The following is a 23,546-nucleotide window of genomic DNA, read 5'->3' as shown; positions in this document are numbered from 1 at the left end:
GAGAAAGTCCTACTAACTGGGGCTTTTATAAATATCTTTAAAATTTCTTTACATTCCCCATATTTGTTAGTTGTATGGCCTCTATATATTCTATTACATTAATGTATTCAGATTTATTTAACCATTCTTCTGTTGAACATTTAATATGTTTGCACGTTTTTTGCAAAAACAGATGTTCCTGTGAAAATCTTTGAACTGAGCCCAAGCATGCTCTCTCCTTCTCTCTCTTTCCCTCCCTCTTTCTATTTCTATCATTCTGTTTCTCTCTCTTGAATTCTCCCTTTTAGTAAGTTCCATCCATTTATTTTCAGGTATTCTGCTAAGCACTGAGCATGCAAAGAGTCTATGCCCTTAAGAAGCTCAAATTGTAATGGAAGAGAGAACATGAAAATAATCATGTACCTATAAGATGGATACAATGTAAATGCAAGATAATCTTGGGAGAAAAAACACTAGGGTTGAGGAAGGTGTTAATATTGGGAAAGTCTGCTGCAGAAGATGGGATTTAAGCTGAGTCTTGAAAGAAACCATGGAAGCTAGAAGTCTGAAGTGATGTATAAGAGCATTCTGGTCATTTAAACTCATTATCAAGTATACCGGTGTACGATCATAGTGTACCCAGAAAGGAGAAAGTATAAGAAGGCAAGGGAGATAAGAAAGGTCCAAGCTGTTAAGGGCTTGGAATGCCAGATAGAGGATTTTGTATTTGATCCTGGAAATAATAGGGAGTCACTGGAATTTATTGTATGTTGGTATTAAAATGATTGGACTTGTGTGATACAAAAATCGCTTTAGCATTTGAGTGGATAATGGGTTAGAAAGAGGTAGATCTATAGAAGCCTATTTCAATAATCACAGTGGAAAATGATGGGTGCCAATATTAGGGTGATAGTTGTATGAGTGGACATGAGGGGGAAATATATGAGAAATATTATGAAGACAGAAAGGATAGAACTTGGCAGTCAATTGGATATGTGGGATGCGTGTGAATGAAAGTTTGAAGATAACACTGAGGTTTTGTTTATAGTTGACAGGGAGAATGGTGATGCTCTAGAGAGTAATAGAAAAATTGAGAAGTAGATAGAGTTTAAGGTGTGTGTGTGGAGATAATTAGTTCTGTTTGGGATATGTTGCATTTGAAATGACTTTGTACAATCAATTTGAGATATCCAAAGGTTGATGTAGAAGTGAAATTCAGGAGAGAAATTAGGACTGGCTATATAGTTCTTGGAATAAGTCAATCAGTCAGTCAACAAATATTAAGTGCCTACTATTTGCCAGATATTGAATCATCTATGTAGGCATAGTATTTGAATACATGAGAGTTGATTAGATCACTAAGTAAAATAGAAGGAGATGGGGAAGAGGGCCTAAGATAGAGCTTTGGGAGGCACTTCCTCAGTTTATTTAACTGATCTTCATGTGACACATTACAACCATAAGAAATCGATATGGCGCACTGGAAAAATTACTAGGTTGGGGTTCAGAAGACTTGGATGTGCCACTTAAATCATAGCCTTAATTTCCTCATCTGTAAAAGAACATTTGGACTAGGGATGATCTCAAAATTCCCTTTGTCAACTAACATTTTATGATTTTAAGTGCTTGGAGACACTCAGACATTAAGTATGCCAAGAGGAGAGCAAATGGCACCATTTTGGTGATCTGAATCTAGTTGAGACCACCCAAAAATCTCTGTGGAGCTGGCACTCTAGGTTCAAGAGAAACCCAGGGATAACAGCAGTATTCTGTCATCCAAGACTGGGGTGCATTGAAAGAGAGGTTTGTGGGTGTTGACACAGAGGCTGGCTCTAATTGAACTTGGTCTCTCAGTTATATGAGCACTGGAATTCCCCAAATTTGCCCCCAAATTAAAAGAACCAACAGAAGTATATTACTAAAGCAAACAGAACGTGTTTTTCTGTTAACGAGGAAAGCCAATTCATGTTAAACCTTTGTTGCCTCCAATCAGGCAAACCGCATGATTCACTGCCAATGAATTTTGCATTAACTTCTCGAGTTAGCCAAGCTCTGCTCTTGCTGGAAAAAAGTATAGGGTCTGCAAGACACTAATTGGCTAGAAAATTCTCTCCTATTTTACATAAACATACAGAACAGTATCAAAAATAGCATTGCATTCATTAGCATAGGAATCTAAGTTTCACAAGTAGAACCATTTTTATATTCCTCAAGAATTTAGGCCTTCCCCTTCCTCCTTAGGCTCTATAGCAGCACTTGCTTTTAAAAGACACAGTTCAAGAGCCACTTTTGCCATAAAGCCTTTCTGAAGCCCCCCAGCTGCGAAGGCCCTCCCCCAAATTATTTTGTATATACCTGTGTGTGCACATTGTCTCTTCTATTAGATTGTAAGCTTCTTGAGGTCAGAGGCTGTTTCATTTTTTCTTTGTATCCTCAGTATTCAGCACAGTGGCAGGGTGCATACCAGGCGCAAAAGAAGTGCCTTTTGATTGATTGATTGATTGATTGTTTCTATTGTGCAAATTCAATGCAAATTTACTTTGATTTTGATACTTGTTTATGAAAATATTTTATGCTTTGAGGCAGCATGTATATCATACATGGGATTTAAAGACAGGAAAGTGTGGATTCCAGTTTTGTCCTTCATATGTACTAGCTCTGTGATGATAGAAAAGTCATTTAACCTCTGAGTCTTAGATAGTTCTCTAGGATTGTAGGTTATAAAAGGGTTTTGTGGTGAGTAAAGAAAACTCCCACCTCAAGGAAAAGTACTTTGTGAGCAGTAATGTTGAAGACAAAATAATTTTCTTTATGCAGCCATCAATAATAATAATTAATGAAGCTTGTTTTATGATTTGAGGAAATCATATAAATGGTCTACTTGATTTCACAGCAGATCAGTGATTTAACTCAATATGTCAAACATTTATTCAGCCCATACTATGTGCCAAGCACTATTCTAGGTCCTAGGGATACAAAGAAAAATCCAAAGTCTCTACCCAACTGATGCCTATAGTCTATTGGGGAAAAGCAAAATGTGAATCAATAAGTGTATACAGAATTTAAAGTGTAATACTGCCTGCTGGTCCAGGGAATGGGGAGGCAAAATGGTGACTGCTACCCAACAGCCACTATAATTTGAATACGTAGAAAATGTTGATACCGCAGACTTCAAAGGAGGAGAAATGATGGGGTCAACGGGAAAATTAGAAAGTGGCAGTGAGGAACAAATATTCCAATTCTCCCACCAGCATCAGTGTCTTGGGATAGAAAAAAAGGTATAGATAGCACAAGAGAGGATGGCAAGAGATTCAGCGTCATTAGTGTCAGATCTTAATGAGCACAAGCAGGAGAGAGTTTAATGGGCAAAGGATCAAAGTGAACAGGAATTCCAGAGAGAATAATGGGTAAAGTAGGTAGATTTGGAGTGGGACATGGTCTGGGTAGGGTTTTAAAAGATGAAGATGATGGAGTAGTTTGTTCCCAGGTGTGCAACGATTGAACAGTACAGCGAGAGGGAAAGAAATAAGTGGTGGGAGTTTATACCTTAAAAGAGGCAGGCCAGTTATAATGTTCACAGTTTCTAAAGGTTGTTGGTGCTGAGCAAGGGTTTGGGGCCTGAGGCTTTGGTCATCTCTGATTGAAGAGCAAGGAGGGTAGAGATCAGAAGCCTTTCCTAGAATCTCCTTTTAAAGGAGGACAAGACATCTCTTCATTTCCTACCTAGACACACTCCCCTGGACTTTATTGTGTTCCCTTTCCAGATGCCAGACATTGGCCTTCTCCCATTACAATTTCCTTTTATGTGTTGTCTTTCCACATTAGACTATAAAGTCTTTAAGGGCAAGGACCGTCTTTTAGTTCAGTTTTCCTGGTGCTTAGCACAGTACCTGATATATAGTAGGTGTTTAATAAATGTTGATTAACTCATCTGCAGTTTCCCTAGGCTGGGTGGGGACAGTGTATATGGACAGAACTTGAGTTTGAGTCTGGGTTGCCCACCTGCTCTTTGGGAATCTTTAATCTCATTGGCCTGAATAATTTCTCTACTGCTTTACATCACAACACTTCTGCACCTTAGTTAATAGGGCTTCTTAAACTTTTTCCACTTGTGACTCCTTTTTGAGTGTCCTTGGTGTTGGTGGTGCATGGCTTGAGGGCACACAGAGTGCAAAATGTGCGTGCTTCCTGTTCAGAACTGAAGCTACAGTGAAGTGGTGCCATGCAACATGGGCAAACGCTGCCAGAAACACCTTGGATTCATTATGGGTTTTATTTTTAATTAATTTTTTCTCGTTATGCATTCAGAAACCTTTTACTGTTGCCAAACTTTTTACAACCCCATATGGGATCATGACCCACAGTTTAAGAAGTGCTGGAGTAGATAATCAATGAGTAGTTGTGATTAAAAAGATTAATCTCTTTGCAGACAATCCAGTGATGAGTCTGTTAGTACTATTACCAGACACTCAATGCCTAACTGAAGGATGAGGGAACATCAAAGCTATAACTCTGACTTGGATTGGGGAAAAAGGGAAGATGGGGAGAAAATATAAGAGCAATTAGAGTTTCCGAAAGGCATGACCAAATTTAAAAAGAGGAAAAAAATGGACAGAACATATTAAGAAATTATAAACGAAAACTGTTCAGATTTGTTAGAAACAGAGGGAAGAGTTAAAAAAACAAAAACTCATCAACAGCTTTCTTAAAATAACCTCAAAAATGAAAACTGAGGAATGTGGTAGTCAAAATCAAGAGCTTCCAAATCAAACAAGATATACTGGAAACAATTAGAAGAAAAAAAGAGTTTAGTACTAAGGAACTACTGCAAAGATTACATAAGATTTGGCAGCAGCTACCATTACAATATTTCAAAAGGCAAAGTTAAAGGCTTCTACCAAGAATAACTCACCCTGCAAAACTGAGTATAATTCTATGGAGAAAGAGGGATTAAACTTTTATAGAAGACTTTCAATATGTTCCTAATGAAAAGATTAGAGATGAATAAAGAGTTTGAAGTGCAAACATAGGAGCTGAGAGAAACTTAAAAGGTAAATATATTTTAACAATTTGAAGGAGTTAAACAATTATGAAATAATTGCAGTTTTTTTTGGGGGGGACAAGTGTCTCTTCAGACTTATAGTGACTTCACTGACACTTCATTTGGTTTCTACATTTATTATATAATTCAAGGGAGCAAAAACTAGCATGTCAAGATTGAATCATCTTGTTCCTTATTGATGGAGAGAATCTGGGCTTCTCTGAGTTGGGAAGGAGAAGTTAGTCTCATGACTTTCTCATCTTGTGACTTTACCAAAATCAGGGGCTTAGAAGATGTTGAAATTTAACCTTACAAAATGGTGGAGAAGGGAAAAATGGAGTCACAAATGCTACTTTAATATTATAGAATCCATGCATAAACCCAAGTTTGGGTCTACATGGGACCTTCTGATGACATTAAATGTCCAAACTCCTTAAAGTGGTGACTTTTCCAAAGAGACAGATTTCTCACTCATTTTATTCCATGTGGTTATTCATAGATTTTTGTGTCATGGCCCTAAAATTTATTCTGGGTTGATAATTGCCATGTCTGAATCTGGCCCAGAATTATTTTTTTTTGGCACTTACAAAGCTTTCTCTAGTGCTTAGTTGCAAATTTATATGAACTCGTTGGCTTTGGGAAGCTCACCATGCCTTTTTTTTTTGTTTCTGTGGTTGTTCATTTTGGTTTCAATCGTCACTAATTCACTGGGATGCAAAACAACTTAAGCATTGCCTTGAGTTGCAATTCTCATAATTGTGTATGTGTATGTGTGTGTGTGTGTGTATGTGTGTATGTGTGTATGTGTGTATGTGTGTATGTGTGTATGTGTGTATGTGTCTAGAACACTATTAAGAAAGAGCCATTGTGTTTGATGATATAAAATGCTTCTAAGTAATGAGCTTTCCTGGAATCTGTGCCTTTATCTTCAAGTTCTGGGACTTCAATTATAAATAAAATTTTGTTTATCTTCAAGAAGAAAATTGTTGGAAAAAATACCTTGGTGGATTTTTTTTCTTTAAATTCATCTGGTGGAAATGGCTACAGAGAATCAATAAAAAAAAAAATACAAAAGCTATCAAAGATAGAGACATAATCCCTGGAAGTCTAGAGGGTGAAGATGACTTTGTCTTGAGAATGCATGCTCCTGACAATTAGGGATCGTTTCAGTCTTTATACTTGTTTCTGCAGTGCCTAACACAGTGCCTGGCACCTTGAAGGTGCTTAATAAACCACTTGTTGACTGATTTATTGATGCTTTTCATTATTGTGTTGAACAAGCATTCACTGAGGGCTTACTTTACATTAGACACTAAGCTAGGGGGTCAGGAAGATGCAAAGGAAATTAGATGTGATCCTTGTCTTAATGAGTCAGACTAAAAAGTATTATAGGAGATTAGAAGAGGGACCAATCCTATCTTTGGTGAGAAATGAGGAAAGACTCCAAAAGGAAGTTGGCATTTACAGTTAGACACTGAAGAACATATATCATCAGTTGAATAGTATTGGGGGGAGGATCACCTCAGCTCCTTACATACTTAACCTTAGGAGTTAGCAACTGGTACCTTTGATCACTTGGAATGGGAAGGAGAGCAATGGGATAAATCTCTTTTTCTCCACCTACCTCCAGTCAGTGAAGATGGCTCCCAAGTGGGTCACAGGATTGAAAGGAAGACTTCCCATTGCTTGATTGTGTAGGATCACCTTGATCTGGAGGTGTGGTCCCAATGGATTCATAGGGACTGAACTGTGGAGATGAATTGCTATTCATGTATTAAGATCAGACACTCTCTACTTCCAAATATCCTCTTGCTGACAGAATATCCATGGTACATAGACATGATATTCATCTCTCTGATAGAGGAGACAGATGAGTATAGCATTGGGTTCTAATAAGAAGATTGTAGCATGCAACTTAATTGGACTGAACTGACATAATCAACCTTTGTAAGATACTCCCTGGCTTACTCCAGCTCCAGCCTTGTTGCCTTGTTCTATATGTATTAGGTTTCAAAAACTGTCCTCCCATCCTCTTGCTCCTACACCCTACTGACTAATACCCTGGAATCATTCTTCCCTGAGGCTAATTCAATGACTGAGAGTGGAATCTCCATATTATGAGTAGGTCTCACCATCCTGCTCACTCTCCATTTTTAGATCACCTTCCAGACTGACACACTCTGTACCAACTACCTGCCCCATTGGGGAAAAAAAAACAATCTGAGCACCCTCCTAAATTATTCGTACACTCACACTCCAACTTGCCCTATCACAGTGAATCTGAACCACTAACTGCCAAGTGCCATTCCCCATGCCCCACTGTCCTCTCTTTTACTTTCATTCTCTTTAGCTTGACCCTCCCACATAAAACATCCCATACAAGATCTACCTACACCTTCACTGTGCTCTCTGAAGTACTCCCTCCCCTGGAGGTGACAAACTTGTTTTCATCTGAAACCTTTTCCTTCCTTACTCTTCCCACTTTCTTGTACATACTTAGAACTAACTTGCTCCAGTTAATACAACTGCCTAACAGCCCTTTCCAGCATTAGTTGTACTTGCACTCATATCCTGCCCTCAAGTCTACCCCTCAGTCATTAGCTGAGGAGTTAACACACCCCTTATGATAGCTCCTTCTAACATCACTACTCTCTCACCCATCTTCAATTTCTCCTCATCTCCTAGATGATTCCCCCTGATACCTACAAAGATACCCATGTATCTTCTTGTCCTCAAAAACCCCTCACTTCATCCATTCTTCCCTGCTAATTTTTGCCCTATAGCTCTCCTTCCTTTTGTGGTTAGAATCCTTGAGAAAATCACCTGCCCTTGGTGCCTCCACTTCTCCTTTCACTCTTTTTTTTAACTCTCCTCAGTTCAACTTCCAACTTCATCATTCTCCTAGACTTTCTCTCTCCAAAGTTATGGCTTAATTGCCAAATGTAACATTCTTTTCTCAGTCTTCATCCTTCTTGATTTCTCTGTAGTCTTTGAAACTGTCAAACAACTCTTTGGGATTCTCTTTTCTCTAGGCATCGAGTGGGGGAGGAAAGAGGCTGCAGCCTCGCGGCCACAGATGACACTCTACATCTTTGAGTGTGACCCTTTGACTGAATTGAGGACCATATATGACCTGCCTCAAGTTCCCTACCCCTGCTCTCACTTGCTTTTCCTCCTATGTGTCTGTCTAATCCTTCTCAATATCCTTTGCTAGATCTTTAATGCATTTCACTCCTGCTGTCAAGGGTCTACCCTGAGAGGCAAGACTTTTCTCCCTCCATATTATTTTGCTTGTGATTTCATCAGCCATCATAGATTCAAGTGTTTCTATGCACATTATTATCAGATTTATACAGCCCCAGTCTTTTTTCCTGATTTCCAGTGACATATATCCCATTGCTTATTGGGATATTTTGAGCTGGATGTTTTATCAATAGCTTTAGCTCAATATATCCAAAACTGAATTTGTTCTTTCCCCTTCCAAACCTTGCTGTCTTCCTTATTACTGTTGAGGACACTACCATCTGCCCAGTCACTGGGATTTATAATCTAACTGTAATCCCAACTCCTTATTCCCTTTCATCTCCCACCCATAACCAATCAATTGCCAAGTCTTATCAGAACCACCATTGTTGCCTTCCCAAATACATCCTCTATTTCTTCTGATGCTGCCTACACCCTGGTGCAGGCCATAACTGTAAAGACCTGCTAAGTTCCACTCTACATGGACTTTTAAGGACATAAATTTCCATTTTTAATGAGGCATGGCAGCACATTAGGGCCTGTGTCTGAACTGTTGCAATAACTTACTGCTCAGTCTCTTCATGCTTTAAGTCTCTCTCCACTCCAATCTAGCCTTCTCACAGCTGTCAATTTAATCTCCCAAAAACATAGGTCTGACCATGTCAACCTCCTATTCAATAAACTCCAATGTCTCCCTATTACCTCCAGGATCAAAAGTAAAATCCACTTTTTGGCTTTCAAAACCCTTCATAATCTGGTTCCAGTCTTCTACCTTACTCATTGCTTCTGCCCCAAATACTCTGTGATTCAGTGACATTGGCTGTTCTGTGCACACAACACTCCATCATTCATGTCCCTATTCAGTGGCTAAGTTTTTCACTGGCAGTTTCCCAGATCTAAAATCCCCTCCTTCCTCACATCCGCCTTCTGGTTTTCTTCACCTCTCAGATAAAATCTCTGGTCTTGTTTGTCATTTCTGGGGTCCTGTCACTATGTTCTTCAATTATTGATAGCTATGTTCTTCAAGCATCACGGAAGTGATCAGCCAGGGCATTGTAAATATTCCATGCACTCTAAGAAGTCAAATCAAGGGCATGGTCTGATAGCTGTTTTCTTGTACTTTAGAGGCTTCAGTGTTGATCTAGACTTACTTGGTCTAACAGTACTTTGCCTCTGCCAATGACAGTTAGATGAAATGCTCCTTAGATTTAGAGCAACCTTACTACTGGCCTGACCCTGTTCTGAGCCTAGGACTATCTCTAATCCACTTGAGAGTCAATGCCGACCTCACACTGCTCTGAGTCTAGTGTCAAGACCATTATCTCCTCTACAGAGAGATGATGTTACTGGACCAAAATAAATATTCTGGACATAGAATTGAGTAGCAGATCTGCTCTGTACAATCTGGTACTTCTAACCTACTTGGGAGTTCTGGAGCCTGTATCTGTGATCCCTCCCCTTCTGAAAGACCCCCTCATTGCTCTCCTGGAGTAGGGACTGAAGATCTCTGAATGATCCTGATGTGTGGGAATCAACTCAACTCAATAAACATTTATTAAACACAACGCCTCAGACACTTACTAGCTGTGTGACTCTGGGCAAGTCATTTAACCCTGTTTGTCTCAGTTTCCTCATCTGTAAAATGAGATGGAGAAAAAAGTAACAAACAACTTCGGTATCTTTGCCAAGAAAATCCCAAATGGGGTCACAAAGAGGCAAACATGACTGAAACAACTGAACAACAACAACAAAGGCCTGGAAATAATTAAACAGATCATTGATTCACTATGCTACAGTTACTGGAAAAAATAGACTTCCTTGTCATTCTTTATTTTCACTAATCTTTGATTTACTTTGTAATCCTATGGTTTATATTCATTAGACTATCAAGGTGTTCTATTTCATACAGAAAGCATAAGAACCCCAGATCTGTGTCTTTTTATGTTTTTTAAGTTGAATGACTAGGCCACTTGACTTTTCAATGACAAATGTCCTTAATGTATTTTATGTCACTTCCTTAATCAGTGATATCTTCGGCATCTTTACACTCATTGTGTACATCTTCATTGCATTTAGAATTTGGATCTTTTGAATAAGTTTTTGTTTTTGTTTTATGATTCACACCCATATGGTCTCATTGATTAGTATTTGGCTATAACTTACCTCCTCACACAAATCCTATGTTGACCCCTCATCTTGATGCGGAAGTGACTGTGGTTCCCAAAAAGCTATACCAGTGGAATGCCCACTCTTATAGGTTCTTCCAAGTTTGAAATGCTCTAAAAATGCCCCTTGAAATACTGTCCAGGGACCAGCTTAGCTAAGTAGCAAAGGGCTCATGGCTATGAATCTTTTTGGCCATGGAAACCCTTTATTAACATATAACCAATAAATTAGTTGGCGGTAAATAGCCAAAGCTTTTATGAGCTTGGAAACACACCTAAAAATCTGCTTCATTTGAAGCTAATGAGATATCTGGCAGATCATCTGTTGAAAATGATCCCTGAAGTCCCTAAAACCTGTTTTTCAGTCAATTACTCCTAGTATGCTAATGTGCCTTATTAGAAATGAAAATTTCTTCTTATTAAAAGTCTATGGAGAGTGTAGCTTCTCAGATGTTTCAGACAAATTTTTAATTCAATTCAATAATCATTTAAAGAGCAGCAAAAAAAAAAAAATGAACAATAAACAGTTCCTGTCATCAAGGAACTTGGAATAGTATAAAAGAAAAAAAAACTAAATTTTGCACTGGAAAAAATCAGACATCAAATCCTACTTCTGCTCATGTTACCTTGGAAGCATCACATTTACTTTTTCTGGATCTCACAAGATCACAGAATCTCATGGTTGGAAGGGACTTCAGTGATCATTTAATCCAACTCACTCTTGAATGAGAATTGTCTACAACTCAAAGTCTTTTTTCCGCAAACGTCAGCAGTGAGGCTTTGTTCAAAGCCCACAAGGGAAGGAAGAAAATACTCTCCCGAGGCAATCCATTCTAGGTCAACACATCAGCAGTTTATTAAGCATTTATTATGTGATGGCACTATGCTAAGCACAGGGGATACAAATAGAAGCAAAAAACAAATAAACAAACAAAAAAAGACCTCCTCCCCCCCAAACCAGGCACTCCACTCAAAGAGCTAACATTCTAATGGAAAAAGACAACACAAAATGGATCAAAAAGGGCATTGTTGCAGGATGATTATCATGGAAGTGAGGTGAAGGTGGGGAATATGGTGGCTAATTTCAGAGTCAGAAACAGAGCTAGGTCTGCTCCAAAGCAAAATTTGCCTCTTTGAAACTTCTACCAATTTATCCACTTTCTGCCCTCCAAAGCCAAGCAGAAAAAGGCTAGTCTTTCTTCCACACATCAGCCTTTCAATTGCTTGAAGACATATCTCAATTTCCTCCATTTTTTCTCCTTTTTCTGCCCATTGAAATTGCTTTTCTTGGTGTCTTTAGAATTTCTTTTGGGAATGATGGATATGAAGAATTCAAGTAACTTGGGAAGGTTTGTATGCGCTAATGAAGAGCAAAATAAATGGAAGTAGGAGAACAATGTCAAATCCAAAGCCCACAAGCTGCAAGCTGGCAGAAAAGCTTTTTTTGAGTATGTAATAAATTTATCATGCGACTTTGGGGTAACTTGTTCCACTTGTCTATTTCTTTCTGGATTTCCTTCTGTTCTCTTCTGAGCATTTAAAAATGTTTCCGTGATTCTCTTTTCTTAATTTTTTGCAACCTTATTCCCAACCACCTGGCACAGTTGATAGAGTTCAGGGCATGGAGTCATGAAGATATCTTGGTGAGTTCTAATCTGCCTCAGACTCTTACTAGTTGTGTAACCCTGAGCAAGTCACTGAATCCTATTTGTCTCAGTTTCCTCAACTATAAAATGAGCTGGAGAAGGCAATAGCAAACCGCTCCACTATCTCTGCCAAGGAAACCTCAAATGGTGTCACAAAGTTAGACATGACTGAAAACAGCTGAACATCAACATGATTCTTACTCTATCTTTAAGAACAAAGAAAAACAAAAACTTTTATAATAAATATGCATGGCCAAGCAAAACAAATAGCCTCATTGGACATGACCAAATATTGAATTTCATTCAAATATTGAATTTCATCTATCATTTCTCTGTTAGAAAGGGGATAGCATATTTCATCATCTGTACTCTGGAACCATGATTTAAAGTGCTCACATCTTTCAAAGGTGTTTTTCTTTATAACTTTGTAATTGTATAAATTTTTAACATTTTGCCCCTTTATAATATGTCAGTCCCTACAAGTTTTTTGCTTATTTGTTTAGTTTTTACAGGAACCTTTTTAATAATAATTTCTTATTTTTAATCATATTCCATTACAGACATATTACTGAGTTCATATCCCTCCACAAACATTTATTGGTTGATTCTGGACACATCAGTTAACCTCTGCCTACTTCAGTTTCCTCATCAATAAAATAGAGACAATACTTACCAGGGTTATTGTGAGGATGAAAGGAAATAATATTTGTAAAATGCTTTGCAGAACTTTAAACTCTATTATTATTATTATTAACTATATTTTCTTCATCCATCCCCTAATTGATATAGACTTCCTTAGTTTCCAGTTTCTGCCTCCCAAAATTTCTACTTCTGGAATGTAATCTGGAGTTGTATTCAAAAAAAGTTACTAAATTGTGCATACCTATAGATCCATCAATAACACTACTAGGCATATACCTCCAAGAGATTAAAGAAAAAGGACCAATATAACATTATTTGCTTACCTATTGCCCAGTAGATATGCATTCTTTTGGTTTCCCAAGGGAAGCATTGGAAATTGAGGGGCTGTGTACCTATTGGAAAATGAACAAATGATGATATAATAATGTGAATCTTTTGGAGCTATTTGCCTATTTGTGGTACTGTTGAATCTAAAGCTATGCACAGTATAAAGACTTTTTGAGTATGTCGAAATTTTCCAGAAATGTTGGACCAATTCGCACCGCAACTACCAATTTATTAATGTTGCCTTCTTGTAGCCCATCAAGCAACTGGCAATTTCCCCCTGCTTTCAGTTATTTTCTCTTTGAAAATAACTCTTAGATATTCTTATACAACCCTAACTTCTTTTCTGATCTTCTTTTCTCTTACACTTCTGTCTATTAGACATCTTGAACTGGATGACCTACATCTTAAACTCAACATATTTAAAACTAAATTCGTTATCTTTTCCCAAAAACCCTTCCCTAACTTCTCTCTTACTGTCAAGGTTACTTCTATCCTCTCAGTCACTCAAACTTGCAACCTAAGTATCTTCCTATTACCCTTACTCTCTCTCTCACCCCCCCTGCCTCCAATGTACTGTTGGTTTTCAAGTTCAGTTCATATTTTTCCTTATACTGAACCAACCCTTTTTTCCTTGTATAAATTCAACTTGGTAACAGTGTATAATTTTTTTAATGTTCTATAGACTTTTCCTATTCAGTCTTCTATAGGCTTTTCCTATTTTATTTAATATTTTTGTATTACTATGGGAGCAGTGCTCTATTGTTTTCATTTTCTACTTTGTCTCTCCCTGGTTTAGGTATGAGGAACACGTTTATATGACTGAAGGAATTCAGTAGATCCCTTCTTTTCCTATTTTTAGTAATAGCTTACCTAACTTGAAATTAACTTTTTCAAAAATTTGAAAGTATTCACTTATAAATCCATCCAGTTCTGAGTTTTCTTTTCCTTTGGGAGTTTTATGACTTGTTCAATTTTTTATTCTGAGTTTGGGTTATTTAATTCATCTACTGCTTGTTCTCTTAATATTCATCCATTTCACAGAAGTTATCAGTTTTATTTGCAGATAATTGGGCAAAATAATTCATAATTGATTCCTCCAATTTATCTTCACTAGTTGTGAATATTTCTTGATGCTGAAAATTTCATTTGCCTTCTTTCTTCTTTTCTTTCTTTCTCTCTCTCTCATATGACATACATTTTTAAAAAAAACAGGTATTCATTTTACTTATCAATTGAGTAGAGTTTTCTTAAAATTGTAAAATATCTGATTTTGTCAAATTCTAATTTGGTTTCAGACATATTTGTTGCTTTTCTAGTTATTTTCTAGTTTTTTAGTTATTGGTAGTAGTTATTAGGTAGAAATTCTACCTAATAATTATTTTGATTATACCTGCAATTTTTTTATATGTTGTGTCATTGTTGGCATATTTTTGGATGAAATTTCCTTTTATGTTCTTTGACTCAGCATTTTTATAGTACTGTATTGTAGTATTAAGTCTCTGATCAAGTTTTAATTTTTCTCCAAAGGTCCTTTATTTTTTAATTCTTTTTTTTAAATTTATTTCTTTTTCATTTTCTACAATCACTTCCATAAGTCTTAGATTTTTCTCCCACACCCTCCCCCCTTTCTCTCTGAGATGGAATGCAGTCTTATATGGGTTCTATGCATACATTCTTATTAACCACATTTTCATATTAGTCATATTGCATAGAAGAATCAAAACAAATGGGAGGAACCATGAGAAAAAACAAAACAAAACAAAACATAACACAAGAGAAAATATTCTGCTTCATTCTGTGTCCTGATTTCATAGTTCTTTCTCTGGACATGGATGGCATTTTGCCTCAAGTCCTTTGGGAATGTTTTAGGTCCTTGTATCGCTATGAAGTGCTAGGTCTACCAGAAACAGTCCTTACACATTGTGACTGATACTGTGTACAATGTTCTCCTGGTCCTACTCATGTCACTCAGCATCACTTCATGTCAGTCCTTCCAGGTCTCTCTGAAGTCCTCTTGTTCATCATTTCTTATTGCATAATAGTATTTCATTACATTCATATACCACAACTTGTTCAACCATTCCCCAAATGATGGGGAATTTTCAGTTCTTGGCCACCACAAAGAGAGCTGCTATATTTTTGTACATGTGGGACATTCCAAAGGCCCTTTATTGCATTATCATTGGTAAATTATATTTTTGCTTCTCTGCATTTTTTTCTCTGTATTTGAGCTTTTTTACGCCTTTAAGATATGGTTAGCTTTTGAAAGAGTGTCATGTACTAGAGAAACAAAGAAAAAAGAACACACACACACATATACACATACACACATTCCAAACTCTTTATTACCATTTGAAATCACCAGAGACCCATTATATATAACTTTTCAAAAATTCTACTCCAGTCCTAATATTCTTTCTTATTTATTGATGTATGTATGTCTCAAAGTAGTATATTGAAGTCTCTTTCCATTGTGATCTTACTTTGTAGCTCTTTGTGCAATTCAATTAACTTTCCATTAAGTATTTAGATACCATTTATTACATTGTTCCATTCAGTACATACACACAAACACAAAAAATTATCACTACTGATTTGTCAGGTTTATTATCTTGAAGTATAATATAATTTACCTTGCCTCTTATTTAATGTTTATAATTATTGTCACTAAGATCATAATTGCTACCTCTTTTTTTTAAGTTTACTATAGCCCCTCATTTAGATTCTGGGAATTTTTATGTTTCAGGTGTATGACTTATTATAAATGATGCACTTTTGGATTCTTTTTCTTTTTTCTAAACCACTTCTTTATTTTTTTTTCCATTTTGTAGGTGACATCATCCTATGTTCTTCATTTTTAATTATATATTTCTCTTTATTCTATAGGCCCTGTGCTTTTTCCTCTGTTTGCCCCACTCTGCTCTCTTTAAAAAGAATAAAAAGGTAGGGCAAGAGGAGTGTGCATAACACTAATGATCTATAATTGAAACAAATTATTCTCACTTCTATCTCCCTCTTTTCTCCTTCTTCCCTCATCAATTATCAAGGTTTTTTTCCTTTCATCTCTGTTCCATTCTTTAACCTGCACATGTAAGTTTATTTTCTAATCTCTTACTTATGCCCTCTCAAATTTTTCTCTTAAGGTTCAACTTTGTTGGATGTTATTTTGAAGATATAAATTACCTCCTTCGACTTTCAGAATATCATATGCCATTTTTTAATTTTGATTTGTCACAACTGAAAAGTGGTTTTAGGTGATTACAAGTAAATTTTTGAAAGTTAAAATCTTTCCTGGATTGCCTATAATATTGTTATTTGAGGTTGAATTCTCCCTTTTCCAAGACATTTCTTTTGCTTACAGTTTAGGGTTTCTCTCTGACAATGAGTGAATTCCCTTAATATGTGAATTTCGTCCAATTTCCAGTATTTCTGGGCAATTTTCATGCACGATTTCCTTAATTAAGTTATTGTGACTTATTATGTACAATGTTTTTCAGGCCTTCTGTCCTGAAGTTGTCTTTTTGCATTTTATATTAAAGGTTAGCTAATTTACCTTCTGTATGTAATTTACATTCTGCCATTATTTTACTTTTGGCTTTCTTTTTTGCTTAAAATTTTGTATTTTTAATACCAAATCTATTATCATCTTTCTCAGAATATCTACAATTTATAATATGGAATGTCCTACAATCATCCTATATTATAGGTTCTAAATTCTTACTCTTCTATTTGTCTTAAAAAATATTCTGATAAATCTTATTTCTACCTTAATTTTCACCCATTGTTATTTTGTCTAATAATTTTAAAGTCTCTAAAAGTTGTTTCAACTTTTCTGGGTGTGTCATACAATGTGCTGCTATATTTTCCTTTCCATCAGAGATTTCTAAGTCACTTTGCTTTATTCTGTAGGGGCATTTATTTTATAGTAACGATTTCTAGACTACCTGTTCATTTTTCCTCCTTTCTCATTATCACTGATGAGGTATCTGTAATGTCCTCTCTTCCATGTCTTCATTTTTTTACTCTCTTTTCTGTTTATTATTATCTTTTACTTTCGGGGACTCATTGCTTCTACTTTGTGAAGGAGTTATATTTTAAACCAAAGCTCTCACTTTGCTGTTCTGCCAGAATTCCTGATTCTTTTTCACAATTTTGCTATTCTTTCATTCCTTTAGTTTACTTTTTATATTTTTTAGCTATTATAGAGTGCTGAGCAGAATATGAGCTGTACCAAAAGTTTGTCTAGATCTTCTTTCCAAAATCTCTTTCTTTTTCTTTTTTACTCTATCACATAGCATCCTAATGGGCCCCACATGGCTACATGTCTGTCTTAGCCTACTGTCTAACATACATACTACTTTGCCTAGGCAAATTGAACTAATTCTCTCCTCATTCATTGTCCCTCTCTCTATCTCTGTCTCTGTCTTTTTCTCTGTCTCTGTCTGGGTCTGTCTGTCTGTCCATCCCACCTCTGCCTTTCAGCCCCACATTAATGAATATTAAGTGTCTGGCAGGAAAAGTAAAAGGAAGATATAATGACAGGCAATTCTAGGGCCACAGTATGCTTAGAAATATGGGCCTGACAAATACAGGAGAGGATTGCAAAGTGTTAAGCATATCAAGGAGAAAGAAAGCTCTTATCATGAACTCCTGCTTTTTGTTTCTGTTGAAATTACATTAGGGGATAATTTTCCCCTTCCTTTTCATCTTGGTTTTCTTGCATCAGTTGGTACGTCTTGTTATTTTGAGGTGAATATTTTGGGAGTAAGGTTTGGATAGAAGCTCACATTCAGCAGTCTTGCCTAAAGTACCTCCATAGCATTTTACATTGACATTGTATTCTAAAAATCTAAAAGAAAGGAAATTATACCTAACAGTGTTAGCAACCCTTTGCCTCACTAGTAATAGTAAAACCACCACATTTGGACTCCAACATCACAGTCCCAGATGTGCTCCATGAAGATATTGAAATGGCACCAAATAAAACAAAGGCAGAGGAGCAGCTGGACCAGACCAGATATTTCAAAAGTATTTCTGTTTTGGAAATAATATAATTTTGATGGATTTGAGGAATCTAATATAAAGATTTCTGAGAGGAAGTATAATGACAGATACTTCTTTTATCAAAAAAAAAATAATTAAGAAAAAAATCACCAATTATTGATCCATATACCTAATTTCTAATCTTTACAAAACCTTTGGGAGAACTTACACATGTATTGAAGACAACCTTGGCAGAGGCTTTCAAAGGGAAGAGCCAGACTTTCACAAATGATACTCTATAGTCAAGCATATCTTTATGGTTACACAATTTACTGAAAGATGCAGAAAAAAATCGCATTCCACTGTGATTATTATTTGTTAACTGTTTACTGACTATGAAGGGGAAGGTAGGTGAGGCTGTGGATAGAGCAGCAGGCTGGAATCAGGAAGATCTGAGTCAAATTCAGCCTCAGCCACTTACTAGCTATGTGACCCTGGGCAAGTCACTTAACCCCATTTACCCTCATTTCTTCAACTGTAAATTGAGCTTGAGAAGGAAGTAGCAAACCACTTCAGTATTTTTGTCAAGAAAACACCAAAGGGGTTGTGAAGAGTCAGATGTGATTGAAAACAACTAAACAGCAACTATGAAAAGATTTGAGTAAGGTGAAACGTAACCTTAAAGGTTCTTCATAAAAGTGTTTCCCACACGTGCCTGCATGCATACATTTGTATTTGTATGTATATTACATATACCTCTGTATGTATGCATATGTTTATGTGTTTGTGTAACACAATCATACAATATGTGACAACAATAAAAATTTGATGGATCTTTGATTATCAGTATCAAGGCAAATCAAGTCATCAAGAACTAAGTACTTACTATTTGCCAGATAGTGTTCATAAAATGTATTTGCTATAGGTGTTCCCTATTGTCATGCAAGCATGTCCGCTCCAAATGGAAGAGTAATGATTCCCTATGGATGTACAGAATCTCTTCTTTGCAGATGACAATGTGTTTATTGCCTCAAAACCTAGGACACTGCCAGAGATTCTTAAATGAGATGCATTCGTATTCAAAATCAAATAATAGGAAGAGAGCAGGTTGAATTGCACTTGGGAAATTGTGTGGCATTTTAATTACCCCAGATTTCTTCTTGAAACAAAACTCCATCTTTTAAATGTGAATATTCTTTCTCTATGTTATATAAACTCATGGAATATGCTAAAATCTCTGATGAATTAAGATTATGAATCACTTAGAGGGCAATAGAGGGAAGCCTGACAGGTATCAATGGATGACAGTATATTGTGAATAACTAATTATGCACATGAAGTGAAATAAAAGATATCAGAGAGATATATGACTAGAAAAATAAATGACCAGGTCATATACTGAGAGGGAGGGGTGCCAGATGGATAGCTTGTCATTACTCACATAATGTTTTGGCATCCACAGAAAAGTCTCCCCCCATTGAAATTCCAGGAAGATTTTATGAGAGTCTGAAGTCCCAAGATGAGAAGTTGTGGATTAATTTTCATCTATATACTTTCTAAGGGATGAGGTTTGGGGAGAACATATCCACATTGTTGAGAGCCTACATTTATTGCCTTTTTGAAGTTATTATTCCAAACCAGTTTTGCCTAGAAGGTTAATATTTGTCTTTGCTTGGCTAGGTTATAGAATTTGATGGTTAGTATAGTTTTGTAACTCTTTTGGCCTCCTTATTGTGGTGATTATTTTTACACTCGTCAAGCTTTTGAAGGTAATAGTGATAATTAAAGTTCATACCTTTGCCTTCTTTCAGTTTCCCATTTTTTCAGTGTCAGTAACTTATTTGAATAAGCTAGGCTAAAGCTGTTAAAATTATTCAGTGTCTTCTCATCTTTACCCTGAGGTATGAGGCAAGGTGATATAAGACAAAATTTTTTGAACTCTGGTGGGGAAAATAGCATGTAAATGCCATACATACACATGATACTGTATACCATAATAAAAATGTCTGAATCTGTAACATTTATTATGTCAATATTTTCCTACTTGCTAAATACATTCTGATAATACTTTTGGGGATGGAAATTTGGAAATAATGCCATCAGTACCACTATCATATTAAGATAGTTCTCTACCTCTATGAGAATTTGAACTGAAGTATGAGAAAATATCACTATTACCAGACAGCAACTGACCTGAATTTGATGTGTCTCAACTAATACATTTGCTAGAGCATCCTTATATTGCATAATTTCTTTTCTGTGCAGTTTTCCCATAATTTATTATTATTTTCCTATTGTTAATATAGTCCCCATATATGATTTATGTGATCAATATGTTATTAATATGATAATATTGGTACATAATTAGTCCATAATAATAACTTATAATAAGTTCTACTGACCTATTTTTGCAAATAGTGAAATTACTTAGGAGATTGATTTACAACTTCCCAAATTCCACAACATTTTCCTAAGATAAAACAGAGCTGTAACTATTATATGAAATTAGTATTTGTGGTATTTCTAATTTGACATTTTTCATATAAAGGAAAGGATTAATTTGCTGTCTGTATAATTAGAGATATGCTATTTCATACTCTAAATCTGATTTCAGTCTCCAAAAGAAGTTTGATCACAATTATTTTTATAACCAGCATTTCTGAATTTATTTTTTCCTGATGCTGCCACAACAAGTTGCAGACAGGGAGAGAACCCCTCATGCTACACATTCCTGGGGAACTATAAATAACTTGATTTTACCAGAAAGTCACATGTAAATTCTAGTCTCCCATTCAATCTAAGTGAACATTGGCAAATCCTTTGTGAACAGTAACTTCAGTAAACATTGGGGATGCTGAAAAAACATCTTGTACTTAGGGTGAAAGAAGTTCCCTTCTGAATTTGGAAAAATTTACAGTACTAAAATATATGTATTTTTACCACTTTGTCACCAATGTTTTATCCCTGAAAGGGAAATGACCCAGACCTAGTCAACTTCCTCCAAGAAATCTTCAAGTTAATGAAAAGTGGGAGGAGTCATTTCACTCTTTTCTAACATTTATACAATCACCACATTCTAAGCTTCCCACCCCCACATAGATTATTAATTTCCAATAATATCTGTGGGAGTTATATATCCTGTGGAAGAAACAGATCCGAAGTGTTTGAGGATGCTCAAGCTGTTCAGTATCAACTGTGATTAAAGAGACATGGTGCCTGGGTGTTTCACTGGTCTCAGATGCTTGGGCACGGCTGCATTTTATATATACTTCATATCACATTAAGTGTATCATTTTGAATAAGTTTCGCATGTTCATTGTTTTCCCTTTGCTTTCTTGCATATGGTACAGTTTATGCTGTTTATAGCAAAGTGCTTTACACATGAACAGTTTTTACAATGCTTAGTAAAGTTTTGTCTCTTTAAAATTGGAATCTGGTTGCCAGGGCCGGGGTTTTGCATTCTAAGCAATAACTTTCCGACGGCCGTTCCAATGGCATTCTTTCTCTCTTTTGAAAATCATGGCTGATTAAAAGTCTAATGCAACAGCTGTTAGTGATCATGTGATTGATATGTTTTTAAAGACAGATGTGGAGTATTAGAAGCAGAGCCCTTCAGATTTCTTTGCAACCCATGAATACTTAAATAAATGGTTGCTTCCTTTCTCTCTCTCTCCCTCCCTCTCCACTTTCTTTTTTTTCCTCCAGCAGAACAACAGTTTGTGATGAAAACAAAGTGTTTATTTTTAGTAATATATACAACTTCTTTCTGTGAAGAATTTTCTGGTATAAAATTATTTAGGGGGATGGGTGTGATAAATTCCTGATTAAGATACCAGAAAAACTCATATATTCTGATTGAAAAAATAGTTAAAACAGGAGAATTCAGATGATCAACTATAACAATCTTCTGTAATTATGCCAAAAGGGTTCCAACATTGTCTAAAGTGTCCTCAGGCAGATTGTACATTCATTAGAAACCCAAATTCCAAATGTCCCCATTCTTCTAAGGGCTTACGTGGCTATTGTCTGGGCATATTTTCTTTTGCAAATATACTCTCACGTTGGAGGCATCTTGAAAAGACATCATACATGCATTTGTTTTTGACTGCCTTTGAAAATGTTCAAAACTATGGTGTTTAAATGAAAGCTTCCTTTCACACATCCCTTCTTCGTTAACTGTGAGCCCTTTGATTTCACCATGAAGTCCTTCTGAGTGAATTTATGACAACAGAACAATTCCTGTTGCTGCACTGGTGACATCTCAAGAAGTGATTAATCTTGCAGTTCTGAGCAAAGGGAAGAACCTGCACTGTGAGGGGCAGAGACACACCATTACTTAAATTCAGTAACATTTAGCTGGAAGGTAGCTTAGAGAGCACAGAAGAGACGTTAGGGGTCAGTTAGGACATAATTTCCATTTTTCTTCCATTTTAGTTTCAAGTCTCCATTTGAAACTGGTAGTGAAAAATAATTTTATGGGTATTTGGTCTTTGTCCTTCAGAAAGATATTTTAGCACATAACTGGGCCAGGACTCTAGTTCTGTGCTCCAGGGCACTGGATTTAGAGGGTTTGGGATTCAGAGGAAACTGATAGCACTTGTAGTCTTTTATCCGCATAGAAATAGAACTTAGCACTGAGTTAGCAAAAGTAATTACTAAAAATAGGAAACCACCAGATGGTGGGCAGAGTGAGTTATTCCGCACCCTCTGCACTGAGGGTGTGTTTCATAGCCTTTGACCCAGGTACAAAAATTTCTAGTTTGAATCTGATAGTATGGCACACACCAATGTATTTCAAATGGCATTTGGAGTGATTAAAATCATTCATAGAGAATTAGAAAGGACCATAATGTCCACCAAGAACAATCATCTCATTTTACAGATGAGGACACTGAGGCACAGAGGTTTAAAAACTTGTATAGGATAATATAACTAATGTATCTGACACAAGATTTTAACTGGAGTTTTCTTAACGTCATATCCAGAACACTTTTCACACCAACATGCTGTCTCTATTATAGAACTAAGGGAAACTTTGAAAGTCCCACGGAAGACAAGGAAGTACTCTAAAATAGACCTAAATCAGGGGTTCTTAACCTGGAATCTGTGAACATTTTTTTTTAACATTTCATAACTATATTTCAATCTTGATTTTATTTGTGACCTTATGTTTTTTATTTCATGCATTTAAAAATAATATTCTGAGAAGGGGTTTATAGCTGTCACCAAGCAGTTCAAGAAGTTCATGGCTCAAAAAAGGTTAAAAATTTCTGATCTAAAGGAGATCACTCCCCAAATTATAAAGCTCAGTCTCATGACAAATACTCCACAATTATGAAAGGCCCAAAGCAAATCCAGGGTATTATTATTCCCACTTTACGTGAAATGAATCATCTATCACAGTGACTTAGTAAATATCAAGAAGCAAAAGTTAAAAAAAGGTGTTACCAAAAGACAAGCTATTAGTTTGTCTTAAGCTTCAGGAAACTATTCCTTGAAGAAAACTCGAATACCTAGACA

The 23,546-nt window shown here is 36.2% G+C and overlaps 1 long non-coding RNA gene across 1 annotated transcript in view; it reads left to right on the top strand.

Annotated features, from left to right (window-relative positions):
- Positions 1–23,546, top strand: part of LOC140524155 (uncharacterized) — a 68,355-nt gene that overhangs the window by 4,901 nt on the left and 39,908 nt on the right. The window lies entirely within an intron of this gene.

Source organism: Notamacropus eugenii, chromosome 2 (assembly GCF_028372415.1).
Source record: "Notamacropus eugenii isolate mMacEug1 chromosome 2, mMacEug1.pri_v2, whole genome shotgun sequence".
Classification (NCBI taxonomy): domain Eukaryota; kingdom Metazoa; phylum Chordata; class Mammalia; order Diprotodontia; family Macropodidae; genus Notamacropus; species Notamacropus eugenii.
The sequence above is the reverse complement of the archived record's forward strand: the minus strand, read 5'-3'. Positions and strand labels throughout refer to the sequence as shown.